Source organism: Erpetoichthys calabaricus, chromosome 1 (genome assembly GCF_900747795.2).
Source record: "Erpetoichthys calabaricus chromosome 1, fErpCal1.3, whole genome shotgun sequence".
Lineage (NCBI taxonomy): Eukaryota > Metazoa > Chordata > Cladistia > Polypteriformes > Polypteridae > Erpetoichthys > Erpetoichthys calabaricus.
In genome coordinates this window covers 67696369-67714372 of record NC_041394.2, presented here as the reverse complement: position 1 = coordinate 67714372, position 18004 = coordinate 67696369, and the positions used below count along the sequence as shown (strand labels likewise).

Genomic DNA, 18004 nt, shown 5'->3' with positions numbered 1-18004 from the left:
CTATGATGTTTGCTGATGACATTGTGGTCCGTAGCGATAGTAGGGAGCAGATTGAGGAGACCCTGGAGATTTGGAGATATGCTCTTGAGAGGAGAGGAATGAAGGTCAGTAGGAACAAGACAGAATACATGTGTGTGAATGAGAGGGAGGTCAGTGGAATGGTGAGGATGCTGGGAGTAGAGTTGGCGAAGGTGGATAAGTTTAAATACTTGGGATCAACAGTACAGAGTAATGGGGATTGTGGAAGAGAGGTGAAAAAGAGAGTGCAGGCAGGGTGGAATGGGTGGAAAAGAGTGTCAGGAGTGATTTGTGACAGACGGGTATCAGCAAGAATGAAAGGGAAGGTCTACAGGACGGTAGTGAGACCAGCTATGTTATATGGGTTAGAGACGATGGCACTGACCAGAAAGCAGGAGACACAGCTGGAGGTGGCAGAGTTAAAGATGTTAAGATTTGCATTGTGTGTGATGAGGATGGACAGGATTAGAAATGAGTACATTAGAGGGTCAGGCAAGAGAAAAAGAGGAAGGCCTAAGCGAAGGTTTATGGATGCGGTGAGAGAGGACATCCAGGTGATGGGTGTAACAGAACAAGATACAGAGGATAGAAAGCACCATGGAAGCTGGCATAGCGTACTTACACCTTTTGTGAAAGTGTTTATTTGATATGCCATCAGCCTTCACATATTATACAGTTCATGTCTACATTTTGTTATTTATTCCTAAAACATGAAAAACGTTTCTGTTTTAACAATGTGTTTACGTAGACTGTTGTAGACACAAAACACATGTCAAATTATTTCCCCTTACAATTCTGGGTAGCTCACTCCCAGATTATCAACCAAGGCAGGAACTGGGAGAACGTCTTGCCTGCTCTGAGGCGGTGGGGTTTGGGGTGTGGTATAGCAGGCTCCCTGCTGCTTATCAACACATTTAGAAGACAAAAGACGCTGACGGAGAGGTGCGAAGGGATTTAAGGTGGGCTGGATTTATGACTTTTTTCGTTGGCTCTGGTATTTCTGGTGTTAATCAAGTAACATTTCATTGTAAGCTTAACTTTTTTCTAGAGAAAGAGGTAAATAAACATATGCACAAAATGTGAAGCCATCTGTAACCGAATAGAAGCTTGAATGCCATGAACTACTTGCTTCAAAAAGCTGGTGTTGCTTCTAGGTACCTTTCTTACCTTGTTTATAGCTAATAAGTGAGTATTTCCATGCACAATGTCTTATTGAGAACATCACCCCATGAGAGTAAATATGACACAAAATATAACGTAAGCATGCTTGAGCTAGATAAACAGTTCTCACATTTTATATTCTAATGAAAACACATAAATATTTTGTTAGGTTTCTCATTGAAACCTTTAGATCTCACATAAGGTTCATCTTCCATTGTACCTAATTCAGGTGTGCAAAGTGGTGCAAAACGCTCATCGCACACAGGGTGAAACATGTAATTGGAAATATATCTTTTTTCTCTTTCTGGCTTCTAAAACAAATGGGAATACACTGTTGTAAAATGTTGCTTGACATCTTTTCTTTTCCATTTATTCTCAAGTACTCGGGCGACCATTATAAGGCAAGTCAAGAACTGACCTGGCTTGAAAGACAATGAGAGTTGATTTAAAAAGTACCCGAGTCTTTCTGGTTAATACTGATAGTTTAATTTATAAGTAAAGACCCAGGAGTTTTAACAAGATAGGATTTGTTAATAAACATAAAAAAATCCATTCCTTAACTAACTCAGTAAGCTCAGTCAAAAAAGTCAATATAATGTATTGCAAAACCAGGCCATTGTAATATAGTATTTCTAACAGTAATTATTGCCTCTTTTTGGGGAATATTGATGTATAAGTATTCAGTATAAATAGTGACCCAAAATAGTGATTATCATATTCTAATGATTCTAATTTATCGATAAAAAAGCTATTATTAAGGACTCAGCTGATTTTATTGCAATTTTTTATATCTGATAACGCACTTTATTGTCAGAAAAAGTAAATAGCAATATGGGCAGTATTTAGTCCTGTGATTGCAAATTTGTATTTAGCAGATTTTGAGGGTGAATATATTTTTAGTAACCATAAGTTATTTGTTATTATCAAATTTTGCATGAGATTAATTGATGATGTTTTCTTTGTATGGAAGGGTACTAATGAACATTTGTTAGATTTTTGTGATTAGCTTAACCAATGGGATGGTGACCTGAAGTTTACATTAAATTTCAATAATTATTGCATTTTTGAGTTTTTGTTGTTCAGTATTTATAAAACCTACAACGCGTAATATACAAAGAGTTAACCTCTTTCACAATTTACATAGATACATGGGAAACAAAAAAAAAGCTGCACGACTTCAAGCAAAGGAACAAGCCAAACTTTTTGTTTGAGGCACAAGTACAGTGGTTAGGACTGCTTCCTCACAGCTCAGGCCTAACTGTACATAGACCCAAGGTTTAGTGCAGTGCGTGACACATCAGCAACTCATCGTGGGTGTCCTGCAACCTGCATTTATTGCAGGTGCTCAGTCACTGAATACGCTTTTTATTTTTAAAATACAGGGAGATTCACTCGAAAGAGGCCCCGAATATTGTTGTAACTCCCGTTATGATGAAACCAAAAAATACACTATATACCTTGATGTATGTGTAATCGATTGCATTAAATGCAATGCTGGAAGTGGTTTTCGTTTTTTGCCAGACACATTTTGATGCAGCGTCCTGAGAGGAATAGCAGCAATTTCATGTTGGATGTTTTCCTTCAAATCTTCCACAGTGTGAGGCTTGTTCCGATAGACTTTTCCTTTGAGCATACCCCAAAGGAAGAAGTCTGGTGGTGTCAGATCTGGCGACTGTGGTGGCCAAAGTCCCTTTAAAATTACCCTGTTGCCTAAGAAGGACTCAGTTTCTGCCATGCTTCTTGCCGATGTGTAACATGTTACTCTATCTTGCTGGAAGTAACCTTCCATTAACTCACGATAATCCAGTTGATTCTGACATCACTTAAATAAATTGGTGACCCAATAGGTTCGAAGCATAAAGACGTGCTGCTTAATACTGTACACCACCATCCTGATGAGAAGTTGAGTGACTGAGTGAAGAGATTCCCAGAAGTTGAAAACAGAGGTTAAACTTCGCAACAGCTATTCAGTGCCTACCTCATCACTCCAAGTTTGTCCAAAGCTTCATAAACTGAGGAACACATTGCACGTTGTTTCGTTCAGATTGCTTTGTCCTAGTGAGAGTTATTACAGACTATTCAGGGCCTCTTTCGAGTCAATCTCCCTGTAGCTAGCAACCCATCTTGAGCTGGCTGGCAACATTTGGATTGCAAACCACTGCAGTAATATTAGGTAACATTGTTAGGGGATCTTGAAATTATAGAGAATTATATTTCTTTTCTTGCTTTGAATTATTTTTGATTATTTTTTTTTTTGCATTTTCTTTTATTAAAAGTAATGGTGATATAGTTTTTGTTTCTTGACATTAATATATATTAAGGCTAAGGATCTACTCTATTATCCGGAAGTTTGCTGGTTTGAATCCTATTTCTACAAGAAGGGATTCTACTCTGTTGGGCCTTTGAGCAAGGCCCTTAACTTGCAATTGCTCCAAAGGTGCTGTACAATAGCTGATCCTGTGCTCTGACCCCAACGGATATGCAATAACATTTCGTTGTACCTGTACAATGACAATAAAGTTAAATCATCATAATCATTTGTATAAAATACATGTATATATGCAGTGCGAGTAGTTTTTTGTCCTTTACCATACATCATACTGTATATTTGTAGCTACAATGATCTTCACAACTTCTTATGAAGATACATAGTACAAGGTTTTATGAAAATCCATTATAATATGATTTTCATGTTCATCCCTTAGAAATTGTTCAAGAAGGAGTGGAGTCACATTTCAGTTCCCTACTTAGTAATGCATTTATTTATTTATTTATTGACTGAAAGGTCTTGACTTGTTGCATTAGTCATAAATATATACTGAAAACATGAATGATTTTTCTCTGATACTTTTCTATTAAATATTTAAAGACGTTACCAGTTTTTACATGGAGACCTACATGTAGAATAAAGTTGCAAAACATTTGCTAAAATATTTATGTTGTTGAAGCTCAGGCAGGTGATTTGATAATACTATACCACTGTATATGATAGGGAATGAACTTGTATTCTGGGGCTTCATGTATAAACAGTGCATATGCACAAAAATGTTGCGTACTCCCGTTTCCACGCTCAAATCGTGATGTATAAAACCTAAACTTGGCATAAAGCCACACACATTTTCATGCTAGCTAAAACCCTGGTGTACGGAAGTTCTCTGCTCGGTTTTGAAAACTGGAGGCACCCAGCGTCAAAGCAGTGCTACTGTTCCAGTGTGGTTTCCCTTTCTTTTTTAGATCCACATCCCTGATGGGGCTTTATAAATACACTGCAATTAACTGCGTATTGTTTATTAGTTTAATGCATCTGATTGTAATTCACCTGTAACAATATAGTGGTCCACAGAATGATCAAACTATTCCAAATACCATAGCTGCTTTAGCATTGTTTCTTTCATTGCATCTTCTTCTTCTTCTTTCAGCTGCTCCCGTTAGGGGTTGCCACAGCGGATCATCTTTTTCCATATTACTCTCACTGCACCACTCCGAGTATTTATATCACTGTATCTGCGTGGGGAATCACAGCTGTACAGCAGCTGATTGGAAAGAGAATTATCGGTATACAGCATCAAGCACACACTGCCTTTCATGCTGTCTATTGAACTGCTCTCATACGGCAAACGCTTCACAGCCTTTCCTCGCAGTTCAGAAACAGATTCATCCTAAAAACTATAAATGCATTCAATCAGTCCATCAAGTGCTCCTTGTAGAACGCTTTGTACTTATAAGTACAGTTATCTCACTGTAAACTTGTGATACAGTTATAATATTGCACAACCTGAGCCACTTTATAAAGCACGTATTTACATATGATGACAATATCATTTTTAAGATGAAATGCAGCAAAATATGTTTATTACTGTATATTATACAGATAAAACTTTAACTTCATTTAAATAATCTATATTGTTAATAATTAAACATGTGAGGACACGGTGCCGCAGCGCTAGCGAGGATTGTTCCTGCCTCGCGCTGTATTCTTGCTGTGGCTGGCGCGACACTGGAAGGATAGATGGATAGAATAATTAAACATGTTCTACGAAGATATTTCAATGTTCCTTAAAAGTTTAGAAGAATCTGCATTCTAAGCTTACAGATGGCTTAACGTCTATTACAGAGCTGATTGTGTGGCGATTGGGTATTTGGAGAAAGAAAAGTAAGGACAGGAATTGGGGGTTAGTACGTTTAAAAGAGACAGTACTGCTGCAATAAATTATTTCATCGGTCACGCATTGTGCAGCAAGCATCTTGCGTGAGGTATGAACAATCACTGCCCTGCAGCTGACAGCAATGCTGTGTGCAATTAGTGTTGTTTCTGTCTCTTCAACTAGTATATTGATTTTAGCATTTATTGGCTTAAAATATTCATGCAAAAGGTCTTTTCTTAATAACTTTGTGACATTCAGTCAAGGTGACTCTACTTTGCTGTTGCTTGGGTTATACTCTGAATTTGTTTCTTATTCTATTGTAATTTTTTGACAGTTTTATAATTTATGATACATTTAAATGTTATGCCTTACAGTGTTTTACTTTGTTGCTCTACTCCATATTATTGTAATGGTAAAAGCACTATATAAGAAAAGATTGATGTAAATAACACCACATAAACTGCTAAACACTAAACAAGTGAATCACTCGGTATATGGGAAGAATGAACCTCTTTAGTATCATCTGCATAACATTTGAACCTGAAAATTGTACAATTACAATAAATAGACAGGACATATAAAGAATCTCTGGAGAAAGCCAACATCCAAACAATAAGGGTGAGAAGTAAATAAGCCAAGTGTATGATATTTTTGCATGTGTCTGTACTGTTCACATGTAACAATATTATTATGTTTACTACTATTAATATTACTAGAAACCCTGAAGCCACTGTATAGGCTAAAAAGATTATATTATATGGTTAATCAGTGGTGTGCAATTTACATATATATCTCAGCCTAAATGTGAATTGCATGTCAAGGCCAAAGTATTTAAAAAAGGTTTGTGGAAAGCATACCCCCAGACACAGACAGACAGACACCAGAATGTCCAAAACACACTTCTTTATTTTCCTACAGCACCACAATGCCTTCCTTCACCAACCCTTTCTTCTTCTCTTTCTCTTTCCTTCTCTTCTCACCTTCAACCTTCTCTCTCTTTCTCTCTTCTTCTTCTTCCTCTTCTTCTTCTCTTTCTCTTTCTCTTTCACCTTCGACCTCCTCTCGCCCTCCTCACAAGCTTCGTCTTCTTCCTCCCAACTCTGGCTCTCTTAGTGGAGGGAGGCGGCCCCTTTTATTACGACCCGAATGAGCCCCAGGTGCTCCCCATGACATCCCTTCCTGGTGTGGCGGAAGTGTCAGGAGAGCACGTGGAAGTACACCGGGTGCCCTTGGGATTACTTCCGGCAGCACTTCCTGGTGTGGCGGAAGTGCTGCCATCCAGGACTCCCTAACTGTCCGGGCGCCCCTTGGCGGTGGCCACGTCTTCTCACAGTGGTGAGTGTCTCGGCTCCATTCCTGTGGCCCCCAATTAGGCCCGGGCGGCTGCCCTCTCGTGGCCGAGGAGAAGTATCGTCCAACTCGGGGACTGTCCAGGCGTCCCGGCTGGGCAGTGTCCCCGCTCATCCGTGACAGGTTTAATACAAGGAAACTTGTCAATTACTAAAGTACAAACCTTAGTAAGTATAATACTAGAGGGAACACAAAAAAATAAACCAAACAGCATTCCCGAGCCTTATTACACTGGGTTTATATTCTATTTTTCTAGGTGGCTGGTCCACTTTTCTACTTCTTTGAGTCTGTATTTCCCACCACTACTTGCTTTTCTCCACCACTATGTCGTCTCTTCCTCTCCACAGACGAGTCCTTGCCAAAACCTTACCTTCTGACCCACAGTTCTGTTTTCTTATGGCTAGGAAAGGCTTCTGTAAGTTTTAAAGGCTTTGTTTTAATGTTTGGACCAGTATTTTTAAAATCTATATAAAAAACCTTCATTTTAGAGCACAAATTTTCATGGCAAATTGATGTATACCTTGATTGTGAAAAAAATAACCATGACACTAAAAATACAGATCTTATCCTGTAAACCGATGGTTCTCAACTGGGTTCGGGGGCTGCTGCAGCCCACAGTAAATTTGGTGACTGAAGGTGACTGAAAATAAGAATAAAATAGCAGCAAAATACTCAAACAACTACAAATCAAGCTACTGCAGCACTGTCAAAGCTGTCTTATTCATCAATATCCAATCCCCATACCCAGCCCTGATGATTAATACAGGCCTCATGGGAACATGAGAGAGACTATGGTAGCTGACTGCTTGGAGCTTGCCAGCCATGAAAATGGGAATTTGCAGGCAGGGTGGATGGGTGGGTGGTGGGGGTGCAACAATGGTAGATACCAATGGGATGGATGGACAAGTAAGAGGAAGTGGCCTGCTGAACAGGAAAACAGAGGAGCCATTCTGTGTGGAGGAGAAGTGAGCTGTGGACTGGAAGGAGGTCAGTGGTCAGTGGGGAGCAACAAAGAAATAAGCCTTTGGCACAGGTGTTACTTTTTTAGGGTGTTGAAAGAGACAGAAGCAGGGGAGTAAACCAGATTTGATAAAAAAAGTTGGGATTGGCATTGTTGAAGAATTGCAGAGAAAGAGACTCTGTGTGAGAAACGGTCTTGTTAAGGGGAACTGACAACAGAAGCAAAGTTTAGTTAATGCGTCCCCCCAGAACTAGAACAATGAATGAGACTGTACACAGTTCCATACGTTATTTCTTTCCTGCAACATCCTTCCTTCTCTCCTATTTTGAACCTTCCAATGTAATAAAGTGTTCTTTTCTTGGTTACCCACATTCTGATTTACGTGTCATTTCCTTTACCCACAAAGAAGTCTCTACAATATGTTACATACAGTGCACAATGACTATCATTTTTCTCAAAGACTCCCTTTAATGTTAGTTTCATACTGTATATAGATCATATCCATGCATTACAATGCATGTCGTAACCACTTGTGTTTCTCTGCATTGCACAGCACATCACATGTACTAACCTGTATTAATGGGAAAGGTACCCAAAATGGAAAACGTGAAAAGGATATGACATGCCACAAGAAATTTTGTGTTTTAGAATAATACCAAAGATGTGACAATCTCATGAAGTTCATGTGCCATTGTTGCCACTTCACTCTTCACTGCCACTGTTCACTGTTTAAAGCTGCACATGTTTCAAGGCTGGCCACTTTTCTACAACAGTGTCACAGCTCTACATGATGTTTTTGTCTTTTCCACTAACTTGATTGTTGTTCATTGAGATAACATGTGTTTGCATTTCTAGTCTTGTTAAATGTAACACATTCTGATGGAAACGCTCTAGTATTGAGTCAAGAGGATAGCGAAGTCGCTTCTGTAATTGTTAAGAAAAACAGTCTGCAGTGACTTTTTCTGGCCTTTAAAAATGAGTTTTGATTTTTTTTTTTAATTTAGAATCATTTTAATAAAAAACTAATGAATAACGCTTAAGCCAAATGAGTAGTGAAAATACCAGTAATCACAAATGCTGAACTTTTGTAAGTACTAGTTATTATTTATCTCTAAAAATGCCAGTTCATTTTATGTTATGATTAAGAAATTCAGCAACTAGTAAAAACATTGATTTTATTTAGAACAAATAATATTTTTGTTTTTCATTTAATTAAAATGCAAACATTGTTTTTGAAATGGCTTCTTAATTTTGTGTTATTCAGTAGGAGCAAATATGAATTTGTTAATAAATGTAAGTTCACAAAAAAGGCAGCTTTTTCAAGTCTGCAGCAAAAGTATAAGTGTAAACATGATGGCCAATTCAATGGGGCCCTAACTGTATATATATATTTTTTATTTATTGCTAGTTTTTGCCAGCAATAATCCATCCGGAATACAATGTAGACAATTTACTAGCCCTTTGGGATATGTAAAAGACCACTGCACCATTATATTCCACTCAAAACTACCAGTAGTTCAGCTCTGCCTTCTCCATTTTACTTCAATGCATTTGACAGAATTAAGTGAAGTTCATGAAAATTTCTGTGATTTTTGCCAATCTCAGGGTGAAGCAAACTCTGTGGGGTTAGCTCATCACTGATATTGAGAGATATTATTATTTTGAAAGAAAAAAAAGTTCAGTAACTAGTACTTGTGAACCAGAAGCCCAAGATTAACCTAATGATCTGAAACAGAATCATGAACATAGTCAGCATCAAACACATAATTGGTCCCAAAACAGATGCTTTTATCAAAAATTAAAAATAGACACATACTGAAAGATTACAAAAATCAGCAGACAATAGCAATTTTTTATTCTTTTGATTCCTTCAAACAAGAGAGGTTTGATTTATTCTTTCCTTACAAAAACAACAAGCAAAACACCAGAAAGAATGCAATGCAACCTGCTGCTGAAAGAATTTGATTATCAGTGCCAATTACAACATGGGAAAGGTTTATGAAACTCAACACACAGCCAGAACAAAAAAATCCCCAAACAAATAAAAAAAAACCCATGAAGCATTGGAAATGGCACAGAATATTCTGAACAAAATTTAATAAACAACTAAATATGCAAATAAATAAAAGTACTGTAAAATGTGACAATAAATAAAAACAACACAAAATGGGACAAAAATATATATTTGTTTCACTTTTAATTATTTGTTTTCATGTATTTGTTATTATTTATTTCTACATTTAACAGTGCTTTTGTTTATTTTCATATTTATGTTTTTATTTTGTCCAAAATAATCAACAAGCCCATCATAACCAAGAAACCCTCAAGTCGTAAGGTTTATTAGAGTCTCCAAGTTGTCTTGATATCAGACTTTAAATTCCCAAAGTAGGTTGTCCCCTATAAATTCAACTGAAGTAAATATAGCAGAGCAGTGAAGACCTAGAAGAATGTCAAAGATGTTTGTGGAACCACCATTGAGAATTGATATTATTTCTTTGTAGACCATTTCTTTGGACACTACCTGAAGGGGAAAGGGCTGAAAAAAGGAGCTCCACACCTGAAACAGCAAAGTAGGTCAGACTAGAGTCATTTTTCAGCAGATGTTTCAATACAGCTTTGGGAGCCAAATAAATTAAGATTATAAGATCAGAATCCTCTTAAATTATATTTTTAGACTGTGTACAAATGATGATGGGCTAGGATAATGGGGCACACAATTTAGTGAGAAAAAATAAAGCTTCTTATATATATTTAGGCAGCCAAAGAGTAAAAAATAATGTAGTCTTCTTGGAATAATAATGAAATGCAGAATAAAGGAGGATCTAATTGTTTTGTTTAGTAAAAATAAATCCATTTCTTTTTTGCCAAGTAATATTTTTCATACTTTGCTTCAAAACAGTGTCCTTGATCTGAAAAGGAATGAATGAATTGTAATGTTATTATCCTTGTCTATTATATAAAAAAATCAGTTATTGTATTAATTAAATGTCACAAACCTGGTCTAAAATGAAAAGAAAATAAGTTATCTCTCATTTGTCTTTCTGACACATTTTACAGCAAATGAGGCTGACAGCCTGAAAACTTTATGGACTATTTTTGATTCTAATATTATTTTGTCAGAATATATCTTAATTTTTGGCAGCACGGTGGCACAGTTAGGAGACCTGGGTTCGCTTCCTGGGTCCTCCCTGCGTGGAGTTTGCATGTTCTCCCCGTGTCTGTGTGGGTTTCCTCCAGGCGCTCCGGTTTTCTCCCACAGTCCAAAGACATGCAGGTTAGGTGGATTGACGATTCTAAATTGGCCCTAGTGTGTGCTTGGTGTGTGGGTGTGTTTGTGTGTGTCCTGAAGTGGGTTGGCACCCTGCCTGGGATTGGTTCCTGCCTTGTGCCCTGTGTAGGCTGTGGATTGGCTCCAGCAGACCCCTGTGACCCTGTAGTTAGGATATAGCGGGTTGGATAATGGATGGATGGATATATCTTAATTTTCGCTTTTTAAATCTTGATGATAAAAAGTTGTATCTGTTTTTCTCAATATTAATAACAGAATCTTTAGCTAAAATATGTAACATTTATAGCTGTATTTATAATTAATAATTATTTGAATCAATCCATTACCTAAAAAGGGACATAGTTAGTTTAAAATGAATTACTGGTACACAATTACAAAGAAAGTTCCATACCTGGTTTAAGATGGCATCAGTGACTTTTGGATCCTCAGGATTCACCCCACTTTGAATTCGGAGGTCGACTCTGATCTTTATCTTTTTTTGAACCAAATCTATTGAGATGCAAATACATTATAAAGTCAATACCTTGACCTATTTTTGTAAAGTATACTGTATTTGTACTGCATTATCCTATTCACATTTTCAGGGATCGGGAGTCTGTCGCAGCACAAATGGAGTCAGAAGGAACCCACCTTGAGAGTCAGTCCATCACCCAACATGTTGGTGCAAAAAAGGGGGAAATCCAGATTCCAAAAATACCTTTTCACATTTCTCTCTTTACCTTATGTACAGTATGTAACATTGATGACTGTTTGAGTAGTTTGTAATTTGATCAGGATGCCATGGCAATCAGGATGAAAGCATTTAAAACAAAATAATAAACTAATAAAAAAGCTCTATCCAGAGATAAAAAGTGGATATCTGCTTCAATCCTGTGCAGAGCATCTCTCTGTAATATTCCACTTTTTATTTGAGATGTTTCTGGATTTACAGCAGGTGCCCAGATTCTGGAAACAGGCAAATATTATTCCAATATCAAAAACTACACACCAAAAGCATAAAATGACTTCAGATTGGTGGTGTTAACTTCGCATATCATGAACGCCTTTCAGAATTAGTTTAAGAGAAAACGCCCGTCTGGACCCAATTTGGAGACATAGAAAGGAAGGGGAGGAGTTTGCCACAGAAAAACTTCTTAATTTACTGTATGAACACTTTGAAGGACCAAAAAAAAAAAAAAATGCAAGGTTGCTGTTCTTTGATTTCTCAACTGAGTGTAATACAATCCAGCCTCATATTTACTTGACAAAATGATCAATGGATAATTTTGATCAGCAAAATTCGCCAATGTGTTTTATGTTGTGTAATATGAATAATTTGAATAATATTTTACTTCACTGATTAATCATTTAATTTTAATACAGTATTTTTCATTTGTGTGGATCCGATTGATCAAGCACATCAACCCCATATGGAAGTGGGAAAAGATAAAGAAGAAGTTCTTCATTATTTAATAGGTCAGATTTAATTTTTCAGTAGACTTTATTATTATTTCTTTTATTATTTTCTGTTTTTGGTTCAAGTTTTAAAGAGAACATACAATGATCTGTTCATGGTGTATTAGTAATGGAAGCTTTATTAGCAAATTAACAAATCACAGTAATAACAGGACTACCTACCTAACCAACCTGGGACAAATTAAGTGCTCTCTATCTATAATCAATTTAAACCATTTAGTTTAAAGCAGGAGTACTGTGTTCCATCAAGTTTTAAAGCTCTCCAAATATCTAGGAAAGAGTTACAGTTGTTAAATATTTGAATAGTTTCATTGACGTCAGCTGCTTCATATATAGACAAATATCTGTCCATTAAGTCATCTGTTGATAATTAAAATTTCCTGTAACTAACATATAATGTATTGGGTAAACAGCTTTCAGCTCAGAAAAAAATATTTTATTCTCTTTACATGCGTAACAATCATAAATATTCACTAAAAAAGAAAAAAAAATTCAGTGTCAAGTACTACTGCCTTCCAGTGTCCATTATTGTTTCTCAAGGTAGTAATTATCTTTCCTGGTAATTTGATTAGCCTACTGTTTTGACCAGAAGATGGCGACCTTAACATAGTTATCACTCCTTTGTGAAATAAAACCTTTCTCCATGTACCTTACAAAACAAAAGTACATGTTTTCTTTTCAACTTGTCCTTTAGACCTGTAACATTTAAAGAAGCAAAAGAAGCAAGAGTTTTCAATCAAAATATACTAATAAACAGTTATAACCATAACTATATAAAAATGTGTAATGAATTTGGTGAGAAGAAGAAATGAGTAGTAAAAATATATCTGTCTTGAATTTGAGCAAAACAAAGCATCACAAATCAGCACTTTTACAATCATATCAGTATAATCATATCATGTATTATCCTTATGCCTTTAGCTATTTACACTGGTATATCTGCCATTTATGAAGGAGTGTTGGCCACTCTGTGACCCGGTTTCCTGGTTTGCTTGATGAGCGTGGCCAAGCGAGCCCCTTTTACCAACCTGCTTTCTTGTGTTAGGTCTTCTGCAATGACTCAATTTCAACATAAGAAAGGCAAAACTAGGTGATCAAAATGATTGCCTCAGAGACCTTTGAATTGTACTGTAGGAAACTGGAGTGAGTAATATAAGGAAATTAAATTTGCATTTCTAATAAACTGTTAATTACTCATAGGAGATGCTTTAATCAGGTAAGAACACAGCTTCACCACTTAAGGTTTTTGGATTAACAGTTGAGTTTTCAAGGATTTTGACTTTTCCTGAGAATTAGTCCTTAAGTAAAATCAATGAACCTGCACCCTTCAACTGATACAGTGAGCATGGGCTTGAAAATGAATTGATTTAAATTTTACAGAAAGATAAGCTACATTCAAGCCTATTCTGACCCATCTTAAAAACAGTACTAATTAAAATTTTTGTGAGTTGTGGTGATTGTAATTCAGAGACCCATGATATTATATATGGTGTATCACAAGGAATTATTCTGTGTCCTCTGCTTTTTTCAATGTACAGTATATGCTTCTCTTAGGTCAGATTATTTCAAAGCACAAAGTGAGCCACCACAGCTATATAGAAGACACACAGCTTTATTTATCAATAGCACCTGATGACCCTGATGCACTTGGCTCTATGATCCAATGTCTTAGCAGTATTTCCAATCGGATGAATAGTAACATTCTTAAACTAAATAAGGAAAAAAACAGAAATCTTTGTAATTGGCAAATATGAATATAGCGAGGGTATTGCAAATATAGTTGATCCCCTTTTTTTTTAATTCAAGACGCACGTAAACAATTAGGGTTAATTATTGAATCTGACCTAAATTTTATTAATTAATTTTAATTAACCAGATTACTAGGGCTGCATTTTTTTACTTAAGGAATATAGCAAAAGTTAGACATCTTATAACAGTTACAAGATGCTGAAAAGTAGTTTGCGGTTTTGATTCCTATCAGGACTACGTAAGAAAGACATCATTTGGTTACAATTAGAGCAGAATGCAGCTGTCAAAATCTTAACTAGAAAAAGAAATTTGAGCACATCTCACCAGTTTTAGTGTTTCTACTTTTTTACCTGTGTCATTCAGAATATACTTTGAAATATTACTAATGATATACAAAGCCTTAAATAATCTTGCTTCATCCTATGTTTTGGAATGCCTAACACCCTGCACTCCAAGTTGTAAACATAGATCTTTTAATGGAATTTTGCTTATAATTCCAGGGGCTAAACTTAAAAGAAGTGGAGAGGCGGCCTTTTGCTGATATGTACCCCATCTATCCATCCATCCATTTTCTAACCCGCTGAATCCGAACACAGGGTCACGGGGGTCTTGCTGGAGCCAATCCCAGCCAACACAGGGCACAAGGCAGGAACCAATCCCGGGCAGGGTGCCAACCCACCGCAGGACACACACAAACACCAAGCACACACTAGGGCCAATTTTTAGAATCGCTAATCCACCTAACCTGCATGTCTTTGGACTGTGGGAGGAAACCGGAACACCTGGAGGAAACCCACGCAGACACGGGGAGAACATGCAAACTCCACGCAGGGAGGACCCGGGAAGCGAACCCGGGTCTCCCAAAATCTGAAATACTTTACCAGTAGAAATTCGCCAGACAAGTACTATGGATCATTTTTAAAAACTGCTAAAATCCCATTATTTTAATATGTCTTTTTCATAACTACATTTTACTTGTATTACTGATAGACTATATGGGCATAGAATTATTATATTAATCATGGATGTGCAAACTGTACTAATCTCTACTATTCTTTGCTGTCTTTTCCGGTTCTTCTGTTATGACATTTTGTGGCACCATGCAGCCTCTTGCATTGATGTATTAAAGGCGGGTGTCCCAGCTGTCCACAAGACTAGCATCATCAAATACTATCATGTGAAGCCTGAAAACCAAGAGGACTGATTTAAGAACACTTACATACAGAGGGGGCTGGGCCATGATTTCTCCTTGTAACCTCTACAGATTTTGTGTTTTTCTCCATCCTAACTGGATTTTTTTTTTTCTGTCATCCTGGTCATCTGACATTACCTTTTTCTTTGTTACTTATTCTTTAATCAGTAATTGTCCAACCCCCTACATCCTAACACAGGGTCATGGGGGTCTGCTGGAGCCAATCTCAGCCAACACAGGGCGCAAGGCAGGAACAAACCCTGGGCAGGTCGCCAGCCCACCGCAGGGCACACACACACCAAGCACACACTTTAGGGACAATTTAGGATCGCCAATGCACCTAACCTGCATGTCTTTGGACTGTGGGAGGAAACCCATGCAGACACAGGGAGAACATGCAAACTCCACACAGGGAGGACCCAGGATGCGAATCCAGGTCTCCTTACTGCAAGGCAGCAGCGCTACATTATTGCCTAATCTTATTTTTTATCATTTCATATAACTTTCTTTTGATCATCTTGTAAAGCACTTTGAGCTACATTGCTTGTATGAAAATGTGCCATATAAATAAATGTTGTTGTTGTTGAATTTCAACCTGCAGTAAAGAAAGCCAGTGCTAAATATAGAAATGTCAATGACAATATTAAGGGCAAAGATATGGTGAAAACACTTCAGGTTTTTCTATAATCCAGCAAAGTCAAAGTATGAGGACAAGAGAACAAGAGCTGAAAAGGGTATTGGGAAAGCTATAAGGTTGCTAGAAACAATGGCAGTTTTGTCATGAAAATTCTGGTGTAGCCACACAGCACTGACTCAAAAAAATCATATCATGTAAATGTTACACTGAAGTGAACCACATTCACAGAGCCAGGTAACCTTGTGTGAGGGAGTTAGTGCAGAATGTCAACGTGCCATGCTAACAGAGATGCAAACCAGTGAGCCTGGTGTTCCATGTATTTGCTCCTTTGGTCAATAAGGGAGAGAAGCTAATATATAATAAATAGGTGTCCCTATTTTCTGATTTATTTTATATGGTGGTAGACATATGGTTGTTAGTAGCAATGCTGGTTGCTATTTACATAACATTGTAACTTGTGACATTGGTGTTTCCACTTTCTTGAAGATTTAGACAGGTAATCAAATAATTTAAAAATATTTGCTGTCTCTTGTCCTATGTGTACCATCAGTGCCTCTCCACTGTATTCATGAGTGTGTGAACATCTCTTCACCAGCATTTCCATTTGGAGGCACCTTTCTCTCCTACTATCTGGTTTTCTACTTCCCGACTTTGAATTCAACTCTCTCAGCATGCCTCTTATGCCTTTACTAATTTCTCTTCACCAGCACTCCCTTTCTTAAGTGCATTTCATTAAAGCCTGCTTCTCATACCCTGACATTTTGAGGCGACTTTCTCAAAATGTCTTCTTTTGTACTTGCCATCTTTGAAGGCAACTTTCTCAGAATGTTCATCTCACACTTGCATTTTCAATCACGTCATTAAAGTCAAACTGACAAATCAGATTTCTCTAAGGGACTGGACACACAGACTTTACTGTTTTATTATATAGTAGATAGATGGTGGCAAAGTATTACTGGTGTCCAGGATTTAGAATTAAAAACTATAAAAACTCTCACGTTTGCAGTTTAGTGAAAGAAAGGACTTCTCTAAAACAATCTGCCAACATTAGTGCTAATTAGGACACATCAGAGAGGTTAGAGTGATTAACTTTTGAAGCAAAGTTTTGACTGTGGCTTTACTTTGTGCGGGTAGTTTTCATTATTGCATCTTTATGCCTTAGTCTCTATACTTTTCTGTGTAGCAAACACTTTCCACAATGGAGATGAGATCATCTTTTATTAACTGGATTATCTATTTAAGTTTTGCCAAAGATTTTATATTTTTGCATATGTATGCTTTCAATTTGTTTTCTGCTTTCTGTTTTTTTTTTTTTTTTTGCATATTCAATTTGTTTTTGTATTTTATAATTTTTATTTGCACTTCTAATTTGTTTTAGTGTTTTTTGATTTGCTTCTGCATATTCAGTTATTTTGTGTGTTTTATCATTTGTTTTTGTGTGTGTGTGCGTGTTTCACTTTTGTGTTTATTTTGTCTCACTTATTTTTGCATGATTTAATTTGTTTTCGTGCACTGCACTTAAGGGCCATTGTAGAGATGAGTGTCCGACAGACAACGTAGGTTGGGCAGATCCCAGACCCAAATGAGGTTTACCACTTCTTTAATTGAAGAACAAATCTCAAGTGAAGTTAGTTTTGAATCATGACTGTTTGAATTCTACAATAAAAAGCAAAAAAAAAAAAAACCTGAAAGTTACAGTAGAGTACTGCTTGGATATCTGTAATGGTCTAAACAGTCTAATCTGTTGGGCTATAAACAAACTGTCTGGCTCTTGCTTGATTGGATCCAGTGACTCAAGTTGACCTGCTTAATTAAACCCTGTAACTCTACTAGACTTGCTGAATGTAATCATTTTAACTTAAAACTTGACTTGAATCTTGAAAATCAGAACTTGAAGTTTCCTTGAGACTTGCATATGTAGGATGCTCATATAAAGTGTTTTTTCCTGTGTAATTTAAAACATTTAGCACCCATAGTGCCACACATAACACAACAAAACTGTTTGCTGAGGACCAAAACACTCTCATATAACTTTAATAGTAGTTTA

At 36.8% G+C, this 18004-nt stretch overlaps 1 protein-coding gene across 4 annotated transcripts in view; it reads right to left on the bottom strand.

The window, feature by feature from the left end:
* LOC114651415 (macrophage mannose receptor 1-like) overlaps positions 1-18004 on the bottom strand; it is a 425221-nt gene that overhangs the window by 105417 nt on the left and 301800 nt on the right. The gene's annotated exons all lie outside the window — the stretch shown is intronic.